This window comes from Myxocyprinus asiaticus, chromosome 3 (assembly GCF_019703515.2).
Source record: "Myxocyprinus asiaticus isolate MX2 ecotype Aquarium Trade chromosome 3, UBuf_Myxa_2, whole genome shotgun sequence".
In the NCBI taxonomy this organism is placed as follows: domain Eukaryota; kingdom Metazoa; phylum Chordata; class Actinopteri; order Cypriniformes; family Catostomidae; genus Myxocyprinus; species Myxocyprinus asiaticus.
Window position 1 is genome coordinate 55,350,737 of NC_059346.1, and position 26,950 is coordinate 55,377,686.

Consider the following 26,950-nt stretch of genomic DNA (forward strand, 5'->3'; position numbering starts at 1 on the left):
TTAATTGGATGAGAAAGAATCAGGGTCATTGAGAAAGTCAACAACAGACCCATTATTTAGCCCTATCACTGTGAACAAGGATCACAGATTACCAACAATCCTAAACCAATGGCATGATGCCACATTTTAGTAGTACTAAAGGGTCACAGGGTAATTATGTGTTGACAGGGTAATTATGAATGGCTTGCTTATAGTTTTTTCTGAATATTAAAGTGGTACAATTGTCTTTGAGCACTGAAAAAAAAAATTACACGCTTCACCTATAAGCTCTGCATATGGACAAAATACAGTATGCGGCATGCTGTCGATTACCACAAAAAATAACTTTGAAACCCCCCTTAGGTTGTGAAAACAAAAGACAAATGTGTGCACAGTAATGCTTTTACAATAGAAGTCAATGGGGTGAATGTACCACTAATAAACATTTAGAATATGAAACACTGTTCTGAAAGTATACAGTAACTGTAAAACCTTAACATTTCATGTACATTACACGTATTAGTTGTAATCCAATCTTTTAACTCATGCCATGACTATGCAAAGTCAATACACCTTGCAACTTTTGCATGATATAAGTGCAAAGATATCAAGAGTAAGAGCACTGTATCGGTAAAGCACTGGCTGTGTTCTACATCATCTATTACACAGTGTGCTATGCACTAAAAGTATGCTATTTACTAGTAACAGTAAAGTATATCGCTTTCAGTATGTAGAAATACATACTTCTGTCACGTGCTGTTTTGAATTTGCATGCAAGCATTAAGGCGGTCGCACACCAGACGAGAAGCGCCATACGTCGCGCTGCGCCTAGCAAATGGCACAGGTATCAAACACAGGGCACGTCGATGCAGTTCAGGTGGCAGAGAGTACACACAAAAGTTACCAAGGTCTTACCCATTTTCAAGAATGAACAAGGCTAGATTAAATAATCTATGTCCTTTGATAATGATTTGGGTCTAATTTATTGGAAAATATGCAAGTTGCGCTCAGTGGTGCTGCAGAAATTTGAGCAGACTCCGGAGACGTAGTTGGGCACCGCAGACAGATGCCGGGCCGCAGCGGTGTGCGTACATTCATAGAAAACGACTGTTTCGAATTTTAGAACGCTCAGTGTCGTCCGCCAGATGTGTTCGGTGTGCGACCCCCTTTAGCATCTAGTTAAATTAATTGATTACTACTAAATTTTAGGTTTGCACAACTAAAAACTGCTGTGTCAGCTTCAGCTTGGCCTTCCTAATTACTTTTCTTCAACTTTAAAAAGTTGTAAAAGTATATAATCCAGGTACCTTTTTGGCAAACAGTTTTTAACACTATGATTAGAGATGCACTAATTTTGCAAACTATGTTGGACAAATGGTATTTGAATGGGAATGACCAGACTGTTTAATATAGCAAAACAGTAATTACATTGGTTATGCATAACCGAAAAGTAGTTCCACCTCAAAAGGAAAATTCAGACAACTTTACAAATGAAATAATAAACATTTTCACTGAATAACTCATGTAAATTATTTAACAAAAATATGAGCTTTACATTTCTTCATTAACATTTTGCAATTCTGCCTTTAAACTCTCTGGTACATTCACCTCATATACTTTTTTGTAAGTGCAAGTAATTTTCTGTGGAAATCGACAGCATGCCACCGATGGTGTTGATGGATCTTAAGTTTCTTTAAAGGCAGCACTTCACAGAACTTCCAAGTATGAGTAGAAAAAATGAAAATGATTACTGTGTGTAGATAACCATTTGTGAAGACTCCAAGGAACCTGGGGGTTACAAGCCTTGCTCTCAACCGCAGCTTAAGGTCAATGGGCAGGAGTTGGATCTCAGTAACTCTTAAGTTAGTGGTTGATCCCTACTTGACATAAAGCCTGAGGCCATCTTGCAAGTACCTTAGACCTCAGAACAGGAAACCATGGCGCTACAGAAAATTGAAAGATAATTAGCAAGAAATTACAACAAATACGCAATTTATTGACACACATTATATAGCAGAACAAGGGCATAGGCCAGGGCTATTTAAATCCAATACTTGAGAGCCACCATCCTGCAGAGTTTAGCTGCAACCCTAATCAAACACACATGAACAAGCTAATCTAGGAATTCAGCAATACTTAAAAGGTACAAGCAAGAGTATAAGTGCAGGATTCATAAGTCATTGTTTAATCTCAGCCTCCCTCTCTCTTTATCTTTCTATCTCTCAGACATGGATATTGGAGGTTTGGAAACTGTGGTGGCCAACTCGGCCTACGTGTCAGCACGTGGGAGTATAGATGGAGCAGCCGCGGCAACTATGCGTGACAAAAAATACCGTGCTAAGCTCAATCTTCCACACATAAGACAATGCGAACACATTAAGTCTACAGTCGATTCTGCATTTGACAGCATGTGCGTACGCCAGCAAATTGGTAAATGGCTCTTTCAGCAATATCTCGAAAGTGAAGCTGCTCACAAGGATGCTGTAGACCTCTGGAAAGATATTGAAGACTACAATGTTGCACAAGAAAATGATAGAGCTCAGAAAACACAAAAGATGATCAACAAATACTACGAGTCATCCTCCAATAACTTTTGCAACTTCCTGCCAGATAAAGCATTAAGCAGGGTGAAGGAGGATCACAAGAACATTCCGGGGGATCTGTTTAAAGAGAGCGAACATCAGCTCCTTGCCCACCTGGAAGCTAAAGCACTGAATGGCTTCAAGGACAGCATGTACTTTCTGCGTTATGTACAGTTTAAATGGCTGGAGAGTCAGCCTGTTACTGAGGATTGGTTCATGGATTTCAGAGTGCTTGGAAAAGGCGGGTTTGGTGAGGTCCATGCTTGCCAAATGAAGGCAACAGGGAAGATGTACGCTAACAAGAAATTGAACAAGAAGAGGTTGAAGAAATGAAAAGGTTATGATGTAAGGGAGAGGGCTAGTTTATCAGTAGAGCCTCTATACAAACCAAATTTGGTTTCATCCATTGCCCAGAGCCATTTTCACACCTAGTTCATTTGGAGCTTTTGATTCGGAACCTGGTGAATTTTCTTCCTCTGTTTGTTTCGTTTAGGCATGCACTTTATGCTCTTGCATCCACACCAAAACAATCAGACAGATTTCTGGTTTCAAGTGAACTCAGGAATGGTTCAAATGTTGTGAGAATGCGTCGGACAAAAGAACCAAACCATATCCCCATGATAACAATGAGTATACTTGATGGATCTTTGAAGAAGAAATCTGTGGCGGAGCACATTATTGTAATTCATAATCAAAATGTGGATTTTGCCTTCTATTAAATACTTGAAACCTTTTTGCCGACTCTCTACTAGATATAATCTTTTTTTTTAAATCTTTAAATTATATAATATATAATTTAATGCAGAAACAATGCAAAAGTAACTAATAATAACCGATAATATTTATTTATAGCACAACCTCTGATTGGAACACACACTTCAATGTACCATGCAGTGGCATTTTGCATAACCGCAACAGACAAATTCTAATTTCCCCACGAGAGATTAGACTTTACAATAAAACGGTTAAAAACCAGAATATATCTACAAATAGAAATAGATTTTAGCGATTTTTTATCAGTGTTTGAATTGTGTCAGAACTCTTGGAGGGTCCCCTTAAAACCGACTACACGTGGCGCACTTCTGCGTGTTTAAAATTTTCAGACGGAAAAATCTAATTTTAATTACTTATGAAAACTGGAACAGATAATGGATGATGTCGCATTGTGACTTGGCAATAATTTGTTTATAATAATAATAATTATTATAATATTTCTGGTTTTCTAGCTTTTATGAAACACCTGGGGACCCCCAAATGTAAATGTTTTTAGTCTTATGGGGGGGTCCATATCATGTATTTTTAATGAGACTAGGTAGGCTAAACCTCTAAAAAGTGTGCAAACAATCTGACCAATGAGGGGACAATCTGCTGTCTTTGGAAATGTTGCCTTAAGTTGTGGTCACATTTACTTTCACACAGCAAAATTCCACAGGTGCAATACAGTCATCTCAATGGGAATCCACACGATTGGGAATTTCGCACAATGGACTTCCGGTGGGCAAGAATTTTTCCTTACGGATTTTGCATGGAGTTCAAGTTTGGTGAACTTTGACAAACGAATTCGCCGACAAACAGGAAGTTGCTGTTGGACGAAGACAATTTTAGCAGTGAATTACTTTTTAACTTCACTCTCCCAGAGTATAAAATGCAACATTAAAAAGAAGCTAAACCGTTTTTTTGCTGGTTCCACACATGCTTTAAACAATCTACGCCTTCTTCACTTGCAGAATTTTGCCATGCGAAGGTAAATGTGATCACGACTTTATGAAAGCAAAACGAATCAAGGAGAAAATGCAACATTGTACCAGTAGATGCTTATCCACCATCAGGCCGAATGGTTCTGTGCACAGTGAGTAATGGTTCCAGTAGCATTTCCACGTGAATACAGTCCGGCACGGTACAATTACAAACCGTTCTCAAACCCTGATTTATCAGCGAGGTTAGCTACAGGAGAACCATGCTGGTAGAACAGCATTAGCAACGTGGAGACTCATGATTGGTCACTTGACCAGTCAGTTAATTCCAATCCTGATTTTGCAGCACCACAATGAAAAAAGAAATGTAACCGTGTCAACAAACCCGGATTGATACCGAACAGCATAGTTTGGCAATGGTTACTATTTGTCCACATGGTGGAAAAGCCTCTAATTTTATTCCATTTCTGAACAAAGTAAATTAACTACAGGTCTGAAAACAGCCTTAGACTTTGTACAGGAAGCTCTTGTGATTACTGAACTGCAAACATCATGTGCTGTTAAGTATGCATTTCACAAAAACCTGCTAGTGGAGCAATCCCTCCACTACACCACATAGAAGGGAAAAGAACAATTGAGAGAAAAGGAAAGAGACACATACAGTAGAGACATGAGATTAGATTAACCTGAGAACATGGAATTAAGCAGCTCTAATCATAGTGTATTGGCTCAGTGCAAATAAGCTTGTAAGCTCTGCTTGATACTCCACAAAGCAGCTCAACAGCAACAGAGAAGGACACAACGTCTCATTCCCTCCGTCAGGGAATGGAGGTTCCGAAAGTAACCAGATAACGTTCCCTATCTGTCACTCACTCAACGTTGTGTCGATGTAGTGACACTAGGGGTCCCTATACAAAATGCCACAACTAGCTGAACTGTGTTACGTGGACTGGCGGTGCGAGATGGGCAGACCGCTGTGTGCCTCAAAAGCCAGCGCACCAGGTAGTAACGTAAACTCCCCCAACACTCTTATGAGCATCGAATGGTCCTTCGGGAACAAGTCGACTGCCCAAAAAATAAGGACAGGCTAGCCCAGCTGTGGCCTCTTTTCCTCTTTTTTTTCTCCCCAAAAAGAGTGGAATTTTTTAACCGACTGGGGGCCATAAATGTCTATGTCGGGGTGGTGTCACTCCCAAGAGGAAGACACCATGGAGACCACACCCCGCCTGGGGGGGGGTATTTTGAGTGGAAATACATCACATGGTCTTACCGAGTCTTGTCAGAAGTATGTCATGTAGAGAAGTCCCAAGGTAGGTCCCACCCGAGGGGGGAGGAGTTTCTATAAACATGGTGACCGGGGGCAGAGGGGCCTCTACCCAAGGAAGATGCAGTTTACCAACAGGGAAACGATTTAGCGGAAGATATCACATGGGGTCACCTATGGGGAACCAGCACATGTGGAGCACCTACCTCAGTACAGGGCCTAATTAGCACACGTAATGGGCCAGCAGCGAGTTTCTCCACAAACTCATCTGCCACAGGGCTAAGGAGGAAAGTCATCCAGGTATCACAGCTTGTGAACACGACTGGGAGTCAAAAGCGCAGGTCTTCACCTCATGGGAGGGGAAGGGCACTATGCGCAAGTGGTACACCCGGCCAGCTGTCCCGGAACTTACTTTTCTCGGCTTGGAGTTGGACTCAGTCTCGATGACGGCGTGCCTCACAAACGAGCGTGCACAATCGGTGCTGAACTGTCTGAAGGCGTTCAGATGGAAGACAGCGGTTCCACTGAAACTTTTTCAGTGGCTCCATGGGCATATGGCATCCTCAGCGGTGGCCACACCGCTCGGGTTGATGCATATGAGACTGCTTCAGCACTGGTTTCAGACTCGCGTCCCGAGATGGGCATGACGCTGCGGGACACATTGCGTGGTCATCACGCCAAATCTGTCGCTGCCTCTTCAGCCCTTGGACTGACCTTGCATTTCTATGGGCAGGGGTTCCCCTAGAGCAGGTCCAAGATGGGCTGGGGCGCTGTATGCAGTAGTCACACAGCCGCAGGCTCCTGGACTGGCCTGCGGCTGCGTTGGCACATCAACTGCCTCGAGTTGTTGACAGTACTGCTCACCCTGCGGAGGTTCCGGCCATTGATCCAGGGCAAGCATGTGTTGGTCCGAACAGACAACACGGCAATGGTAGCATACATCAACCATCAAGGCGGTCTACGCTCCCATTGCATGTCACAACTCGCCCGCTGTCTCCTCCTCTGGAGTCACCAGCACCTCAAGTCGCTACGAGCCAGTCACATCCCGGGTGACCTCAACAACGCAGCGGACGTGCTGTCATGACAGGTTACGCTCAGGTGAGAGTGGAGACTCCACCCCCAGGTGGTCCAGCTGATTTGGAGTCAATTCGGTCAAGCACAGGTAGACCTGTTTGCTTCCCGGGAATCCTCCCACTGCCCGCTTTGGTACGCCCTGACCGAGGCATCCCTCAGTATAGATGGGCTGGCACACAGCTGGCCCCCGGGATTACGCAAATACGCATTTCCATCAGTGAGCCTACTTGTACAGACCCTGTGCAAGGCAAGGGCTGCCTCTGCAATCTTCGTGAAGACACGAGGAGACAAGGACAGGCCAAAGGGGAGGACCTTGTACTGGTATGCCCGGCCCTCGAAAGCAAACCGCAGGAAGGGTCTGTGTCGAGGTAAGACCGAGATGTGAAGTACGCGTCCTTCAGGTCTTCAGGTCGAACCAATCTTGATGATGGGTGCTCGCTAAAATGCATTTTTGCATCAACATCTTGAACGGGAGTCTGTGTAAGACCTGGTTCAGTACTCGCAGGTCCAAGATTGGCCACAACCCACCGCCTTTCTTCGGTACGATGAAGTAGGAGCTGTAAAACCCCTTCATCCGGAGGCCGGAGGGACAGGCTCTATCGCACCCTTCCGTAGAAGAGTAGCGATCTCCGCACGCAAGGCAGCGGCATTCTCGCCCTTCACCAAGGTGAAGCGGACGCTGCTGAACCTGGGCGGATGCCTGGTGAACTGAATCGCGTAGCCAAATCGGATGGTCCGGGTCAGCCATCGCGACGGGTTGGAAAGCGCGAGCCACGCGTCCAAACTCCGGGCGAGGGGGACCAAGGGGATAATCACGTCGGACGTACCGGCGAGTGGGGCCTCGCGGCGGGACAGAGCGGAGCCCGAGGCGCCATGTCGAGGGGGCTCGAACCCCATGGTCGTGCTGAGTCCAGAGACATCGAAGCACTTACTTGGCTCCTGACACCCACCATAAGATTGATCGAGGAGGGGGGAGGAGGAACATCATCCCTGCAGTCCGTCGGAACCAACCCGGTGTGGGCATGTTTGTGCCACAGCTGGGCGCGCAAAGGCAGGGGGTCCGCCGCTGGAGCACCAAACCTGCCAAAATGGGACGGTGGACGGTGGTCGTGACGACAGCCATGCGCACCTGACATGTGACCCAGAGAACAAGGAAACCACTCTTTTCTTGAAGTTTTGTGTACCGCAGCCTCTTGGGCATGTGGTGAAAAAAATGAAACAAAAGATTCTCCTCCCGGCCCTCCACCAGGGGATGGAGTGGTCTGTCTACCAGCTCCGTAGAAGCGGGTCCCCTCATCCCTGGGTTGCCCATCTCAGGGGAACTTCAAAGCCTTCTTCGGGTTCTTGGCGGCCGGCCATGAGACGGGTGGCGTCTGGTTCCTGCGGTGGGCTCCATGCCAGTGCTGGGCTGTGGGGGCGGGCTGTGGCGGAGCCGGTGCTGTTGCTGCAGGAGGACACCCTTGGCGACGAGCAGACAGGGTGCAGGGTCTTGAGCCGCGCCGGGCAGGATGTGTTGGATGGCCTCCGTCTGCTGTGTCACCACCGAGAACTGCTGGGCAAAGTCCTCGACGGTGTCACCGAACAGGCCAACCTGGGAGATGGGGGCATCAAGGAACCGTGCCTTGTCAGCCTCTCTCGTGTCGACCAGGTTAACCAAAAGTGGTGTTCCTGAACCACCAGGGTGGACATAACCTGCCTGAGAGACCACACCATGACCTTCGTCGCCTGGAGAGCGAGATCGGTCGCCGAGCGCAGTTCCTGCATCAATCCCGGGTCAGAACTACCCTCGTGCAGCTCTTTTAGTGCCTTAGCTTGGTGTACCTGTAGGAGAGCCACGGCGTGCAGTGTGGAGGCGGCTTGTCCAGCGGCACCGTAGGCCTTAGCCATCAGAGATGACGTAAACATACAGGCCCTGAATGGGAGCTTCGGGCACCTTCGGATCACCGAATACCCCTTGGCCGCCCCACCATCGAGCCCAGCCAAAGCCTCCGCGTCAGAGTGGACGAGCCCACTCTCCGATGCTGTGCTCGATAGCTCATCGTCTTCCCGGGCCCCGAATAAGAGGTCGAACTCGCCCTGAGACGAGCCGGTGGTCTCATCCGAGAGCCCGATCAGGGCAAGTGAGCATGCTGAGGAATGGGAGGTCCGTGGGGGGTTACCCGGCAGAGGTGGTCCCATTGGAGTCCCCAAATCGCCACCAGTGCTAACCGACGCGCCTCATACCTGTAGGTAGAAGGACCGAGGTGGGGAGCCGCTGGGGTGGCTTGCTTTCTTACAAAGGCAAGCCGCAACCGCAACATTGCCATGGTCATGTTCTCGCAATGAGGACAAGACCCATCCACGAACGAAGTCTCCGCGTGGGCAGTGCCCAGACACGTAAGACAGCGATCATGGCCTTCAGAAGTGGAGAGATAATGACCTCAACCAGGAATAACACACAAACGGAAAGGCATCTTTAAAAAGACGTTCCGTGTGTGCCACTCTTTTAGAATTGAAAATATACTCTTTTTAGAATATACTCTTTTTGTTGTTCTGCCGAAGCACCCAGGGCTGTTCTCTGCACTCCACGAGTGCAGAGGGGGAGAAGCCGCTGAAATGCGCTGTAAAATCAAGAAGTTTGAGGTGATTGGTAGGGAGAATTGAATTCAGAGCACTGAATGCAACCGCTCGGCTCCAAAGAGAAAATCTGAATGAGTGGGTGCATACCAGCTCCTTTTATACCCGTATGTCCGGGGGAGTGGTATGCAAATTCCACTCGCCAACTCCCATTGGCCTTTTTTCAAAAAGCAGAGGTGTTTGGGGCTCCCAAGAGTGACCCCTTGTGTCACTACACCGACACAACTTCGAGAGAGTGACAGATAGGGAAATGAGAATTTTTTTGTCTTTCCCAAGTTTTGAATCAACAAATTAAGAATTGTAGATTTCCTAGTTTCCCATGTGCAGAAATGTAAAGGTGGATGAAAAATACAGTTGAAATACCTTAGAAAAGCAAGGTATGTGGTTAACAAGCACCTCTCTAAGGATTGACTTTAGGAAGAGAGAATAAGTGTTTGCACAAGATCTAATTATGAAGGACACAAGCTAATTCTCTGTTTTGGCCTTTGCAGTGGGTCTTTGTATCAAGAGGCATTAGGGCCTGAATATTAGTACATCCTGACACTTAGTCTAGTAGCAACCCATCCCAAGAACTTTTCACAATAGTACCATAATGTTTCTCTTTTACTTTGTTTTACCTTGTCTGTTTTAACTTTTGATCCCATTTTGTCTCAAAGGGTGCTATTATTGAGAAGCGCATCCTGGCTAAAGTGCACAGTCATTTCATTGTGACTCTGGCCTACGCTTTCCAGACCAAAACAGACCTCTGCCTGGTCATGACCATCATGAATGGAGGAGACCTCAGGTGTTACTTACATGTCCATGTTTGCACATAGTATTTGTGTATTCCTTTTGAATAGTTCAGAGAAGATACCATAGCTTAGTAGCAGAAGTTACCCAGATAGCACATGTACATCTCCGAGATGTCTTTTTTAGATCTTTTCATCTGGAAAGCATCACAATCTAATTAACATCTGATAAACATCTTAAAAAGATCAGATTTACAAACATTCTAAATCACAAACATCTCAAAGACATCTGCTGAATGTCTCATTGACATCCAAGGAATACTTATGGACATACTGTATGTCTTAGATGTATTGCAGATGAGCAAACAACATAAAAATACAACTTCCAGATGAAAACACAAACATCAAACAGATGTATAAGTGATGTACATGTGCTATCAGGGCAGGATGTTGTTAGCATAGCAATTTTTGTTTTGGCATTCTACAAGCACTTTCTATGAATGCACATACAATAAAGTGCAGTAGTCATACCATGATAGTGATGAAATCAGATGGTAATTCCATGCTAATTGGATATACCACAGTACTGAACACTTACCATATGTATGTACCATTCATGTACTCCAAGGTACTTTAAAATGCATTGGTAATACCATGGTGCTTTTTTATTAGTGAGTTAAATCATGTTTACTATGTTTATGTATCATTTACATGGTACTCCAAGGTACTTTAAAGAATTCTATAGTAATACCATTGCACTTATGTAAGAGTGAAAAAGCAACATTTAAAATTGCATTTAATGTGTTTGTACAGAATGCAGGTGGTGTGTCTGTAAGAATTATAGCATCTTTCCTTCTAATCCAGCATAATCTGTTGAGATTATCTGAGTGGCAGCATTTTGCTTTACAAACCGATTTCACTGGGTTTGGCTCACAAGGCCAGTGGGTCATGCACACATACAAGGTTAACATTCTTTGATTACATTCTCCATTCAAAACAAATCGAAATGGGAAAAACTTTGTATGTACTTTAATATACACCCAGTCATCACCTGAAGTACAAGTTACTTCTCAGGTTTAAACCACATTTGCAGTATCCATCAACATACAATTTTAAAGTGGTAGCTGTGTTTTTGGAACATGGCAATTGGTTTCTAGCTCGTCATTAGCTGGCCCTAGATGGTTTATGTGGTTTATCAGCTGGCTGAGCTGATAGATTAATTAGAATCAACAATAACTACAATAAAAATTACTTTAATTTACTTTCACACAAATCATGAGTGAAACGGCAAATTATTCTTTTCACCTTGTTCCTCACACAAATCTATATTATGACCTTAAAAAAACTTTTACTACAGCACGACTTGGAAAGTATACATTTTAACATTGGCATAATATAGCCAACTACATTTACAAGCTTGTTCATGCATGATTAAATTGTGCAGCACCTTATGCAATGGACTCCTGAAAAACTCCAGAAAGTTCACAAAATGACTTGGTTGCTTAAGTAATTGCACGTTTCATGCCACATTTACTTTTTCTGACCCTATCGGTTAGGTTTAAGTTTAAGTTTAGGGTAGAGAGGTAAGTTTTGTTGATTTAAAACTCTATAGAGCGCAACAGTGCCCGCCCACTTTTTCAGCCATCTGGGTTCTGGAAGTTTTTCCCCATTCATTTCTTCCATAGACTTTTTATAAAATCCTTCATAAAAGAGTTATAAGCCATCAAACAAACTAGCTAGCTCCAAGGTGAATCACAACATCACAAACTTTGTTTTGAGGCTAAAAAGTTTTGAAAATCGGACAAAGAAAAAGGAAAAAGTCTGTGTCCTTACAATCTTTCATAAGGGCAAAAATTACAATCCCATGAAGCACTGCGAATTATATCATTGAATAAAAAACTATGGAAATATATAAAACTTTTGATTTTAGGTTGTTGATTATAAGTAGAGAAAGAATATATTTGACTTTTATTGCAAAATATTCTGATATATACAAATATACAAGTAGTCTAATGGTGAAGGGAGACCGACTCAATTACGTGGCGGTGGCTCCGAGGCAGGTTTCGCAGGTTTCGTTGGCCGTGGTTTTCTGATTGGTGGATCTTTCACTGCTGTACCATGGGTAATGTAGTTGTTAACCATGAATTACGCAATCAAATATGATTTTTAAGTTGAAATAACGCAAACGGATGGCTTCAACGGAAGCATATACCATCGAGGAACTATTTCGTAGCTCGCTGTAGGTCTGTCTTTAAAGGTTTGTAAGTTATCGTTGAAAATCAGTTAGTCTATGGGATAATAAATGAATGGGATTTTTACTTCCGGAACCAGACTGTTGCGCTCTATAAGACGTTAACCAAAAAAATCTCATCTGTTTTTCATTTCACAATTGCTTTTTATGACAGTATCTGTAAGGATTAAGGTTTAGGGTAGGGAGTCACATAATATTCATTCAATCAGACCACCATAAATTAATACACCCTGTTTTTCCCTACATGGCCATTTACCCTCATTGGTAGTTTGCTGGTCAGCCTCCTAATCAGTTTTTACAAGCTAATGGACCAGCTAGAAAACAGCAACCATGTTCCAAATATAGCAACCATCTTAAAGGTGAAAAAGTTTTCAAAAAGATTTCCCAAGCACTCCTCCTCTCTTCCATTGGTTCTAGGCAAACAGATAGTACTGCCCCAAACTCACACCACTGGTTGAGCCAGTGTCCTTATCAGGCGGGTTGGGATGCTCAAACATGCAGAACAATGTTTTTATAGTGCCACAGTGTTGACACTTTATATTTACAACTTAGCTTACTTATTGTTGTCTCTGCATATTAACCTGGGATAGGAGAAAGCATCTGAAAAAACACTAAAACATCAGCTGGATTTTCCAGCAGGGTTTCAAGAAAAAGACAGAAAACTTTTATAAGCTGGAATTCTGCAAACATTACATCATTTTTAACCATTCTATGGGTAAAACTAACTCCCTCCCTTGCTCTTTACTTTAGGTACCATATGTATAATGTGGATGAGAAGAATCCAGGATTTAATGAGGTTAGAGCTTGTTTTTACACTGCTCAGATCATCTGTGGACTTGAGCATTTGCACCAGCACAGGATTGTGTACAGAGACCTCAAACCTGAAAATGTGCTGCTGGATGATGCAGGTGAGAAAAATACTTATAATTGCCTGCCTCTCCTGCTCAGGCCTGCTCCTTTAACTTCAGGCTCATACACAAAGACTTAATCCTTTGCGATTAATAAAGTCCCTCAGAAATATCTCTGTTTTAGGACATGTGCATCTGTCTGATCTGGGTTTGGCTGTTGAACTACCACCAGGGAAGGACAAAGCACAGGGATATGCTGGGACCCCAGGTCAGAGAAATTTTCATTTGTACACACTTAAACCATTTGTGTATTCATGCATGCGTACTTAAAAATATACCGCAAGCTACATAAAAAAAATAAATCTTTGTGTTGACAAAAGTAAGGAATAACCATAAACCTCCTTTTCCACCTATTGCTTAATTTCTTAAAAAATGATTAAAAAAAAAGTGGATCCGAAAGAAAATTGGAGGATGGAAAAAAAAAAACAAATGATTTGACTAAAATGATACCAATAGTAATTAATGCAATACAGCAAAAATGTTATACAATAAGTATCCTGATATTAGTAGAATAAATAATTCAAGTCTATACTAATGAAACCATTATATTACCCAGGGGCAGTACACTTTTTCAAATAAACATAATTAAAATAAATATTAGAATTATATATTTCAATAGAATTACAATATTTCATAATTGTTATTATTATAGAAATAGTGGTATCCCTTGAAATAATGAAAGTGTGAGAGAAATGTGCCTTTAAGACACTTCCATGTTTGTGACTGTGTTACCTAAGCGGGCAAGTCAGGTACCTAGACTAAATCCCAAGTTCTAATAAGAACACTAATACGATTGCAACCACAGGTGTTTAGGTGGATGTAGCATTCCCTCTCCAGTCACCATGGGGCGTCAGTTAAAAGTTCCGATTACATATAGTCGGCTGTAGGCAGTAAGTAGATTCTGCATCAAACCACAGGAAATTCAGGACACATGACAATTAAAATACTGCATGAAGATGCATGCATACTGTACCTATTAAACACTATTGCAAAAGGTTTTGTAGCACTACACTGAACTGAACAGATCTGCTCCCAGCTGAACCTTAGCTACCTTTTCTGGACTGCTAAAACTGCATGTTCAAGATCGTGGACAAGGAGGACAGAGAGTTCAAAAGAGGTGTACCTGTAAGTGTCATGAAGTTAGGGAGGGGGATGTTTCAGTTAGTCTCCGGTAGTTAGATCTTTGACTAACAGCATGAGGTCTGCTCCACATTGAAGCTTATTATGGCCAACCAGTCGGATTAGAACTTGTCAGAGTGCTGCCAGTTTTGTATTTAATTAGGGCTGCCATCTGCCACGTAGTAGTCGGGATGTCCCATATTTTGGTAGAATTTAAGACATCCCATACTGGAAGCCTTTTGTATAGACTGGCACTGAGCGGACTGTGGGCAGCCCATATGGAGGACAAAACCTGCAAAATTAATAAATAAGACAAATACATAAATAAATACACATATTTTTGCATTTAAATACATATTTTTTCACTAGCCAAAGCTGAGGCAGCTCTCGGTTCTTGGCTGACAGAAGTGGAACCCAACGTGGTCTTCTGCTGTTGTAGCCCGTCTGCATCAAAGTTTGATGAGTTATGCATTCTGAGTTTCTATTATGCTCATTAAAATTGTTCAGAGGGGTTATCGGAGTTAATGTAGCCTTTATGTCAGCTTGAACCAGTCTGGCCATTCTTCGTAGACCTCTCTCATCAACAAGGAGTTTCCGTCAGCAGAATAGGCAAAGACAAGTTCATGAGTGAATTGAAATTTTAATTGAAAACTTCCCCTTTGATCCCCTTGAGGGGAAATTCCCATGTTACAACAGCACTTAGTTAAAAGATAAACTATAAAGAAAAATTATACACAAAGTAATAAGTACAAGCAAACAGTAATGCACCAATTTAGTCTTGCACTAAAATATTGCACAATTACATTAATAATAAATAAATAGATATTGCACATGAAGTAAAAAAAACAAACAAAAAAAAACACTCTAGAAATCATGTGTGATGTTGGTTGAACAATCTTATGGCAGATGGAAGACAGGACATATGATAATGCTCTATTTGAGCAGCGAGAGTGAACGAGTCTGCCACTGAATGTGCTGCCCAGGGCCCTCACTGTCTCATGGAGAGGATGAGAGGTGTTGTTTTGGATGAATGACAACTTAGTCACTATTCTTTTATCTCCTGTATCATCGATGGTGCCCAAGGGACACCCCAGGACAAAACTAGCCTCCTTATCACTTTATTAAGTCTCTTTCAGTCCCTCTCCAAGATGTCTCCACCCCAGCAGACCACAGCATACATGATTACAGAAGCTACCACAGTGTCATAAAAGGTCTTTAACAGTGCCCTGCACACTCCAAAGGACCGCAATCATCTCAGGAGGTGGAGATGATCAGTTTGTTTTTACGCTGCTCAGATCATCTATCCTTTACAGGACATCTGTGTTATCAGAACAGCATGGATGGAGTGAGTGAGTCCTACATCCAAATGCTCTTGCAGGAAGGAGAGTATTGTCTGCACAGGGCAATGCTTTGGATCCTCACCCCGAGAGGAGTACCAATCAGCAAAGAGTCACCACAAACGACTATGTGTGGTCTCCAGGGAGGCAAGAAGATTCACCTCGGCCTCCCAAATACCTCTGAACTAATTGAGGATGGTGTCTCCATTCCCCCGTCTGGCACCCTGATGCTAGAGTAAACCTGCTCTGCTGTTCAGGTGGCTGGAGACGTGCATCGCAGGTAGGAGACATGACTCATTCCAGAGGAGAATTTGGCTCGCCAGGTTCAACATTGGATGTGACCGTACTCGTCCTTGGCATTTTATATACGCCACAACTGCACTACGGTCCATAAGAATCAGAACATGAATTTTGAGGTCTGACCAAAAGGCTCTCAGAGCCAAGAGGACTGCACTGTTTGTGCACCTTTCCAGGAGCCAAATGCCGGACGACTATTGCACAGGGCTCCCCAGCCTGTGTTGGACACGTCTCTGGTGACAACTTTGGCATCTGACCATCTTGGTGAGTGCCACATCTTTCCAATAAAACTCAGTTCTTCTTCAAAGATCTCTGTACTTGTACCTCCAACTGAGCTATCAGCATCCAATTGTTGAAGTAACACAGACATCGCTCTGCCTAAGTGGAGCAAGTGCCGCATCTCCACATTTCTTACTTGTACAAAGGGCCATGGTCATCCCGAAGGGTAGGACCTTGAACTGGAATGCAGTCTCCTTGAAGGTAAATCTCAAGAATGGCCTGCAGCAAGGGGATATCTGCACATATGCGTCTGCAAATCGCTTGACACAAACCAGTCCAGTGGATGGACAGGAGACAATCTGTCTCTGAGTAACTACCTTAAATGGAGACTTACACAAGTGTCCAATTCAAGCTCGTCAAGTCCAGTATGGGCCACAGCCCATATTTGGCGACCAAAAAATTAACAGCCGTATAAGCCGCTCTGTCCCTTGCATGCTGGTACTTCCACCATCACATTTTTGGTGAGGAGATATTGTACCTCTGAGAGTAAAATTGGTGACTCCCTCACCTTACGGTAAAGGACAAAACGCCATTGAGGTGAGGTTATGAACCAAAGCACATAGCCTTGTTTTCGACTGTGCTCAATGTGGCTGCCGGTGGCTGAACTCCACCCACCATCAGGGGGTGCACTTTTCTGAACATGTTTGTGCCTCGTGCAGCCACTACAAGGTCTGTCAGTTGTACTAGGGAATAGCAGACTTCTGGCATACCGTCAACAGCAAAGACTGAAAATAGTGTTCTTGTTCCCAGCATACAACGGCAGGGAAAGTGGAAGCATTGTCCTGGGAATATGGAAGAAACTGCTCAACAGGGTCTATTCAGCATATCTGCCTCTCAATGACGATTTAAGTTTGTGCTGTGACATGGCAGTTCTCTGGCATGACATCAACACAGTAAAAACAGATATCGAAATGATCTGTGTGATGCCACAAACATGTTCCCGGCTTGCAACAGCAGGGAATGACACCTAAAATCTCTGTGTTGTGACACAGTCATCTTCTGGCATGACATCAGCAACAGTGAAAACAGGGCTAACCGTCCTGTGTTACATTCTCGTTCACGGCTCACAATGGCAGGGAAAGCGAGAACGAATTTCTGACAATTTTAGCCAGGCGTGTCATTCCACTGGCTCCAGGTCGCCCATAGACCTGACAATTTCTTGGGAAGAGATCTTGGTTACCGGGGTGCCAATTCGTGGCATGGAGTTTTTCCATAAGCACTGCAAAGGCAGGTGAACCAAAGAGCCTTTTTTTAAATGGCTGGGTTCTCTCAAGCTTGAACCTTGTCATGTGTGCCAACATGGCAACCGAGACAAGTTTTATTCCTAGGAAGGAAAATTACTGGTTGGGCACCAACACATTCTTTGTTCAGTTGACTCTGTTTTTAGGGCTCAAGTGAGAACTTCAGGCAACTCAGTCTCAAGTTGAACATCCCTGCTGAACATGGCTTCTGCTTTCAGAACAAAAGCATTTAGCCGAGAGCAAAGCATGTTGAGTTTCATGTGTTTGCCATAAACAGTAAATCTCAGAGAGCTCTGTGTTAGCAAGGGCTTAGCCCAGGCTATATACAGTGCTCGTACTGGACAGGCAAACTGCTTAATATGAAGAAAAAGGAGGCACGTAAGGCTTGAGCCTGCAACAAACCCTCCAAAAATCTCTGCGCTCTATATCCCCTTCTTTTCAGCAAGTGACTCTTTTAGTTTATTTCAATATACTCTTAGGAGTGCAATGTAAACTCTACAAACCTGGAAGAGTTTTGAAGAGGTGCTTCTTTGCTGGAACACAGCAGGGAGAAGAAGAGAACTCGTTCTTGCTGATGGGGTGCAGATCAACAGCGAAGCTTTGGTGTAGGGTTCCAGAGCACAAGAAATGTCAAAGCTGCCCTGAAAGAAGGAAAATTCTTATTGTGCGACACTGGGCTCCAACTTATATGCTCACGGTGACGTCAGCATAGGCGGAGCGTCAAGCTTCACCAGCCAATAAAATTGTCAATGTCAATGCCCCTTGTAGGGTGCTCACATAGAGTCAGCTTCTAATGCTGCGTCAAAGTCACCTTCTTGAAAGGGAAAAAAAAATTCTCACTAGATTTCAAATGGGTCAAATATGTTTTGTAATCTGCACTGCGACATCGAGGTAAGCCCAGTTGATACATGCACGCTCCAGTGATAAAGTAGGATAGAGCGGAGCGAATCACTTGATGCATGAGTGGTTCTATAATGGCTTGCACCACAGTGGCGTGAAACCAGGCTTTAATTGCACTGTGCAAATGTGCCTTTTAGATGAGAAGCATATTTTATGAACGGCAAATAAATATCATGACATTTGATTCGGCAGACCAAAATTTCACTTGGGCGGTCGTCAAAACATTTTCATTTTATTATGAACCAGCCATAGTTCCATACAAGAGTGTGGAAAAATTGGTAGGTCATTTATTTGCTTTAACACAAGCATTGCATAAAGCCTTAGTTAGAATTTAGTAACAGATGTGTCTCCTCAGGTTTCATGGCTCCAGAATTGCTGCAGAAGAAAGAATATGATTACACTGTAGACTACTTCACTCTCAGGGTGACTATATATGAGATGGTTGCCGCCAAGGGACCTTTCAGGTGTCGTGGAGAGCAGGTACATGTACTGTAGTCACGCATACACAGTTTTTCAGGAAGCATATACTGTACATTCATCTTTTATACTGCAAATAATGTAAAAGGGTCATATAATGAGAAATGGAATTTTTCTTGACAATTTTAAATACGAGTTTAATGTATTATAAAAAAATACTGTAAGTTACAGAACTCATTTAAAAAAGATAATTAATTGCAACTTAAGCAGCAAAAACAGCTTGTTCCAAACTTCTGCAACATACTGACGTCCATCATGGTGAGGTATTCAAGACAAGTAGGATATATTAGAGTTTTTTAAACTGGGGTCTGGGGACCAGAGGGCCGCAGGGGAGTGTTAGAGTGTATTTTAAGGGCTGTCAAAGTCAACGTGCCAACTTAAGATACAAATTTAATATGTTTAAGGCAATAAAAATAACACATTGACATTAAATGTTTCTCAGGGATTATTAATGGGTCTTTACTCATGAAAATATGTAGCTGCCTTTATATTTTAGGAAGAGGGTCACTCACAAAGGGATCATCATATTTGGGGGTCCTTGGGATTTAAAAAAAAAACCTGGATAGATAGGACTACCCTGCTAGCCAAAATACATGATTGTTACTGCACCGTAATTTGATGACTAAGCTTTTGTCATGGCAACAGACAAAATGTTGTGAAAACCAGAAAAGTTAAATTTCTGGTTTTGTTGCCACAATGTAATTTTGTGATGTTGTCAGTTAGTAACCGCAGTTGTGTCAACATCATCAATCAATAGTTGTGTCTTGATAACCAATTAGTAATTTTTACTTTTAATTATTATTTTATGGGCGGACATGCAGAGGCGCTCTACATGAAATGATCATCTTTTTCATCAGACGATCGTGCCAAATGTCCATTTTTTTGAATGAAAGTATTGATTTTGTCAGCAAGAAGCATAAGGTTTGCATCATGAGAGGTATGACAGAAAGGCTAATCATTGAGTGTTGTCAAAGTGCTTTGCAAACTCTGAATTAGCATTAATTAAAAACTATTTCACTTCTTTGCGAAGTTCATAATGACGCTGCAGCACTCACCCTCTTGAGAGCAAGCAGATATCCATGTGCATGAGAAGCTGCTCATGTTCAGACCCCATTTCCTGGCACATTAAAGCAAGCAAGCATGAGTTCAATGATCATGCCTTGATAAAATTAATTATATGTACAGCTTACTGCAGATTTGTTTGGCTGCCAGTGATTCACAATAAATCATGCAATGGATCCATTTTGCCAGAGTAGCCACCTGCTGAACAAGCATTACCAACATACTCAACCTCCCAATCATTGCACGAACCACATCAGTACATACCCCGACACCTTTCTCTCAGCTCACTTTTGCATCTTGAATGAAATGATCCAAGACACTAAAAATCACTTTGCCAGATGTGTAGCATGATTTTTCTCAATATTCTGGCTGTTCACAAAACATACGTAAATGAGTAATTGTGCTTGCCAGAAAGATCGGTGCTCTCATCCAGCTCTATTGCAGAGTATGGGCTCTTCCTAACAAAGTCTAGTAACTGTTTAACATCATTGGCAAGATCAGTATTCGGCTACTGATGGTGTTGTTTGAAAGGGGAATTGAATTGCACTGCAAAGCTTTCTACGAACATGATTCTGCAAGTCTTTGGCAGCAAGCAAAACCAATGTCTCACCAATGGTGTGAGGTTTTCCAAGTTTAGCAATGCCTTGCTAGACCGCGAATTAAGCTTAAAGGCATTTAATTGGGACAGTTGTGTGTCTGTTAATGGTCAATCTTTGCTGTTTAAGGCCATCAAGCTATTGTTTAAAAAAAAAAGTCAAGGGACCTATCTTTTAGGGCTGGTTGTTTGGTTTTCAAATGCCACTTTAATTTACAGGGTTTAATGCTATCATTAGCAAGCACATCACCACAAAAACACTGCGGACCCTGGACAGGCTTGTTGATAGCCTCAGAGAACTAGACGGACTTGTTCAGTTTTCTGTGGCTGTCTACAGGTTCGTTAACAGCCTTAAGGAACTGAATGGCTCATCGATGGCCACAGGGAACAGGACAGCCTCTACGAGCCAAACGATGTGGTCCACCAAATCCCAGTAGGGCCAAAAAAAAATAAAATAAAAATAAAAATAAAAAAACACCTCACCCAACTCCTCAGCACAAAACGGCTGATCTAAGCCCGACAACCAACACCACCTGTGGGGTCCTTGGGCCAGTGAAAGGATCACCCAAATCTTTTCTTGGGTGATGTCATGAGACCTGCTTCTTCATAACAGGAGCTGGGTGAAAAAAAATGGCCATTGTACCTCTGCTGGGTCAAGAATTGGCTTGATTGTTTAGTCATGGAATTGTAGATAGGACCCAAATGCAACAGGCAGTCAAAGGGTTTTATTAAATAAAATAACAAAGTGCAACAGAAACTCTCCCTTGTGAGAAAACTAACCAAACAAGACTGAACACAAGAACAGGAACTGACTAAGGCAAACAGCAGCAACTCAGACTAACACACAAAACAATCAAGCACATGACTGAAGAACTGAAGACTGAAGGGAGCTAAAATAGGGAGAGAAATCAGGAGGGTAACGAGGGAGGCAGGTGTCACAGATGATCAGCTATTTAGGTAATCACGTCACCAGGGCAACGGGGCTGAGATGATCAATGTGGCACCTGGAAAACATGAAAAAAAATGGAGAAACAGTTGGAAACAGGAAAACAAGACAAAATTGACAGCACAGTCACAGCAGGGCCGTGATATTATGTCAAGCTAAGGAACATTTAGAATCTGCTGATGTTTTCAATGTCTTGGTGCTCTGGAGACAGATATTTTGATATTTATTTTGTATTGTTATATGGTCAACTATATATATATATATATATATATATATATATATATATATATATATATATATATATAAAGCCTTTAATGTAAACATTTTCTTTAATGTTAGGAGATCATCAGCAATATGATTACTATTTGGTTCCTCTGTGGAAATATAATTGTATTGCAAATTTATTGACATTTGTAATTTGATAGTGACTTCAATAAATGAAGCAGTATTTGTTGCATTCAAGCTTGGTATCTTAATCTATAAGAACTATACATAGGAGCTTGCTTGGGTGTTGCCACCCCTCATAGTCATCATAACATCCCCTTGCCACCCCATAAAATAAAAAATAAAACAATGTATGGTGTGACTTCTTTCTTCTGTACAAACTTTCACCCCTTCTCTTTTTCCTGTACCACAGGTGGAGAATAGTGAAGTGACACGGCGTATCCTGAATGACCCTGTCTCACACCCCCCAACCTTCAGCCAGGAGTTCAAAGACATCTGTGAAGGACTAATGTAGAAAGATCCAGATAAAAGACTTGGCTTTAAGAACAACGAGTGTGCTGAGCTGAAGAAGCAGTCCTTCTTTAAAGAGCTCAACTGAGGCCGATTGGAGGCTGGTATGATTCATTGGAATGATAGTTAGAATATACAACATAAACCACTAAAAAGTGTTCTTTGAGTAACGCTGAAATATTTCGAATATCTTAGCTCTGTCAGTCCATACAGTTCAAGTGAATGGTGGCCAGACCTTTGAAGCTCCAAAAATCACATGAAGGCAGGATAAAAATAATCCATATGACACCAGTGGTTAAATACATGTCTTCAGAAGCAATGTTATAGGTGTGGGTGAGAAACAGATCAATATTTAAGTTCTTTCTTACTATAAATCTCCACTTTCACATTCTTTCCTGAAAGTGAAAATGGAGTTTTACAATAAAAAAGGATTGAAATTTTGATCTGTTTCTCACTCAAAGTGATTGCATTGCTTCAAAAGACATATATTAAACCACTGAAGTCGTATGGATTACTTTTATTCTGCTTTCATGTGATTTTAGGAGCTTCAAATGTCTGGCCACCATTCACTTGCATTGAAAGGACCTACAGAGCTGAGATATTCTTCTAAAAAAAAATGTTGTGCTCAACAGAAGTAAGAAAGTCGTACACATCTGGGATGGTATGAAAGTGAGAAAATTATGAGAGAATTTAATTTTTGGGAGTACTATCCCTTTAATGTTGGTTAGTGCAATTTAACATGAACAGTCTGAATATTCAACCAATGAACAATATGGTTTTACGGTATTTATAAATATTGTTTAATGTTAATTTCAACATTTTATTCTAAAAAATGTTTAATTAAGAGTTTAGTTTACATTAGTTAACACATTGTAACTTAAACAGTACCTTTTTTTGTGTAAGTGTACTGTGGTATTTGAATATGGAAATTATAGTACTATGGTGTATATCAAAGTATTAACAATCTAATGCCATCACTGTATCATGGTACTTCTACAGTATGGTTTTGTAAGGTACATGCATAACTAATAACTATTTTTTTATTTAAAGACCCATTAAAATTGCTTGACGAGCATAGATTTCTTTTATGTGTTGACATAGTTCCTATCGACAGAATCAGTATATTTTTCAGTTATTAGGAGTACAGTAGCTTATAGGTGACCTCAAAGCTATTAGATTCCAAGCCACAAAAATCCCATTTTGATTTAAAAAATGTTTTAACTAGTCGAAGATTTGAACATCTCAAATGTCAATTTGTTTCTCTATTTCACTCAGGTATGCTTCCTCCTCCCTTTGTGCCGGATCCAAAGATGGTCTACGCCAAGGACATTGATGATGTGGGAGCATTCAGCACCATCAAAGGTGTTGTGATTGACAACAAAGACAATGAATTCTATGGCGAATTTGCAACCGGGAATGTTCCGATTCCATGGCAGGATGAGATGATTGAGACAGGGATGTTCGGGGAGCTTAACGTCTGGGCACCAAATGGAAAACTGCCGAATGATCTGGATCCCAACTATGTGGAAGCGAAAGGCGGTGGATGTGTGCTGCTGTGAAGCCGAGAGTTACAAACAGAAAGTGAAAGAGAGAACTCAGGGCAGCAAAGGAAATTACTGACAGTGATTCACAGTGAATAACAAAAGCATGAATTATGTAAGGTATAATAAACAGTCAGCCGGTCGTTATAGCAAAAAATATACCCCAAAAGTATCAACCGTGTCTTGTATCATTCCGAAGGGGTTTATTTTGCGTAATGTACAGTCAGCTGGCCATTATCGCACTTATTATATTTACCAAATAAATAATATGTGGACATTAAATATTGATTTAATTTTTTTATTATTATTATTATGCACGAAATATAAAGACAACAGAGACTGATACAAGAGACATGAATTTAGCACAGAGTAGGTCATTGGTTTCCCAGGACAGCAGTCAAATATACAGTTTTGTGAACATTATACAAAAATATTTGACAACAGAATGACTGGATTGACCAATCAGAATCAAGTATTCCAGAAAGCCGTGTAATACATGATTACAACGTATGAGAGATAGAGGGGGTGTTGTGTAGGATAATCTGTTCTGCTCAACTAATCATTTGGAATCCAAATGTACTGTACAATATGTACTCTACTGGGACATATGTGAACTATACATTAAACAGTACCATACCAAGTTTACTGACTTTCTGTAAATATTACAATGATTTTTTTTTTTTTTTTTTTTTGGGTGCTATTGTAAAGTACATACAGTACATAAGGTAACATTGTTATACATAATGTTATTTGTGTTTGTACACTTACAGTTTACCAATGGTCATGGAGGATGTTAGCATAAAAGAGGAATCAAAATATAGTAAATGTTAAATGAAGGATCCGAAAAGTAACATGTATCGGCTTATATAAAGTTTACTATGTTTGTTTACTTTATGGTTAAAATATATTTTTCTAGTCATTTGAAAAGATACTATCTTTACTATTTGTCAACACACTGATTTTGGATTTATGATATGCAAAGCTATGCATAGCGGTCTCATTATAAAGTTGATAATATTAATAAAATATTTGTATGTAGGAAAATTTAGTCCTGTGTTTTTTATGGGGAGTCTGGAATGAACTGCTTTGCTGAAATGTTGAACTTGGAGTTTTCATTTGTTGTAGCTACAAGCAAGATGTTCTGGATGGAAATTTAGGCACTTCAGTGGCATTTAAGTTCCTCATTGTACTAAATCATTTGGATAAAGAGCAGTCACTGTCTTTTTTTCTCTCTCTCTCTCTCTAATGTACAGCATTGATGTCTTTTTTACATTTTAATTTAGAATGTCAGTTGTGCATCTCCTGAACCTCATGTGTTTATTTATCAGATACTTTGGCTAATTTGATTATGCTTTCAGAATCAGAATCAAAGTGAGCTTTATTGCCAAGTGCAAGGAATTTGTCTTGGTGACAGGAGCTTCAAGTACACAACAATACAAAAACAGCAGCAAGACTTTTAAAAAATAATTAAAATTGAATAAAAAATAGATAAATATTGAAAAGAAAAAAGTATATATAGAATACACAATAGACAATATATATATATACACACACACACACACACACACACATACATACACACACACACATACATATATATGAATATATATACATACATATACATACATAAATACATACACACACACATACACATACGTAGTGCAAATCTAAATACAAATTGGTTATATACAGTGCAAGGGAATGTAATGGCAGAAGAGGTTGGATGTGTTGGATAATATAAAAAGACTAAGCTGTGTATTGCACATTAATTATTGCTCAAAGGGGCAGTTTTAACTGTTCATGAGATGGATAGCCTGGGGGAAAAAACTGTTCCTGTGCCTGACGGTTCTGGTGCTCAGAGCTCTGAAGCGTCGGCCAGAAGGCAACAGTTCAAAAAGGTAGTGGGCAGGGTGAGTGGGGTCCAGAGTGATTTTTTCAGCCTTTTTCCTCACTCTGGAAGTGTATAGTTCTTGAAGGGGGGGGGGGGGGCAGGGGGCAACCAATAATCCTCTCAGCAGTCCAAACTGTCCTTTGTAGTCTTCTGATATCCGATTTCATAGCTGCACCAAAACAGACAGTTATAGAAGTGCAGAGGACAGACTCAATGACTGCTGAGTAAAACTGTATCAGCAGCCTGTGGCAGGTTGAACTTCCTCAACTGGCGGAGGAAGTACAACCTCTGCTGGGCCTTTTTCACAATGGAGTCGATGTGTGTCTCCCACTTCAGGTCCTGTGAGATGGTAGTGCCCAGGAACCTGAATGATTCCACTGTTGCCACAGTGCTGTTTAGAATGGTGAGGGGGGTCATTCAGGGTGTTCCTCCTAAAGTCCACTATCATCTCCACTGTTTTGAGTGTGTTCAGCTCCAGGTTGTTTTGACTGCACCAGACAGCCAGCTGTTCAACCTCCCTTCTGTATGCAGACTCATCATCATCTCGGATGAGGCCGATGACAGTGGTGTCATCTGCAGATTTCAGGAGCTTGACAGAGGGGTCCTTGGCGATGCAGTCGTTGGTGTAGAGAGAGAAGAGTAGTTGGGAGAGCACACATCCCTGGGGGGCACCAGTGCTGATTGTACAGGTGCTGGAAGTGAATTAACCCTGTCTCACAAGCTGCTGCCTGTCTGTCAGAAAGCTGGTTATCCACTGACAGATAGACGTGGGAACAGAGAGTTGGTGTAATTTAGCTACCAATATGAGTGCAGTACTTAACGCATTTTACATGTTTAAGTCTATCCCACAGATTTTGCCCAAAAATCAGCCAAGAATACATTCTGCAATATTCCTAAGCCTGCAAATGAGGAATACATAAAAAGTGATTCGTCCTAGCGATACAGTGATATAAGACATGCTGCAATACAAAGTTCCAAAATTGCAAAAAAAAAATAAAAAAAAAAAATATGTGCTAGTGCAAAGGTGTAAGTGACACATTGTGAGACAACAGAAAGACAATGGAGAAGGGTATTTTTAAGAGTAAAAAATTAGTGTATTACTCATGGAATCTTTTTTGTACAATATATGAACTAGATGTATAGTCAAGTTATTAAGCAACACTTTACATTAAAGGGATAATTCACCCAAAAATAAAAATTCATCATTTACTCACCCTTATGCCATCTCAGATGTGTACAACTTTCTTCTGCTGAACACAAACGAAGATTTTTAAAAGAATATCTCAGCTTTGTAGGTTCATACAATGCAAGTGAATGGTGACCAGACCTTTAAAGCTCCAAAAATCACATGAAAGCAGCATACAAATAATCCATACGACTCCAGTGGTTAAATACATGTCTTCAGAAGCAATATAATAGGTGTAATAATAAAAA

General features: G+C 41.6%; 1 pseudogene; it reads left to right on the top strand.

The window, feature by feature from the left end:
* Positions 1 to 2,207: 2,207 nt before the first annotated feature.
* On the top strand, positions 2,208 to 26,718 carry LOC127419026 (rhodopsin kinase GRK1-like; annotated as a pseudogene).
* Positions 26,719 to 26,950: the final 232 nt, after the last annotated feature.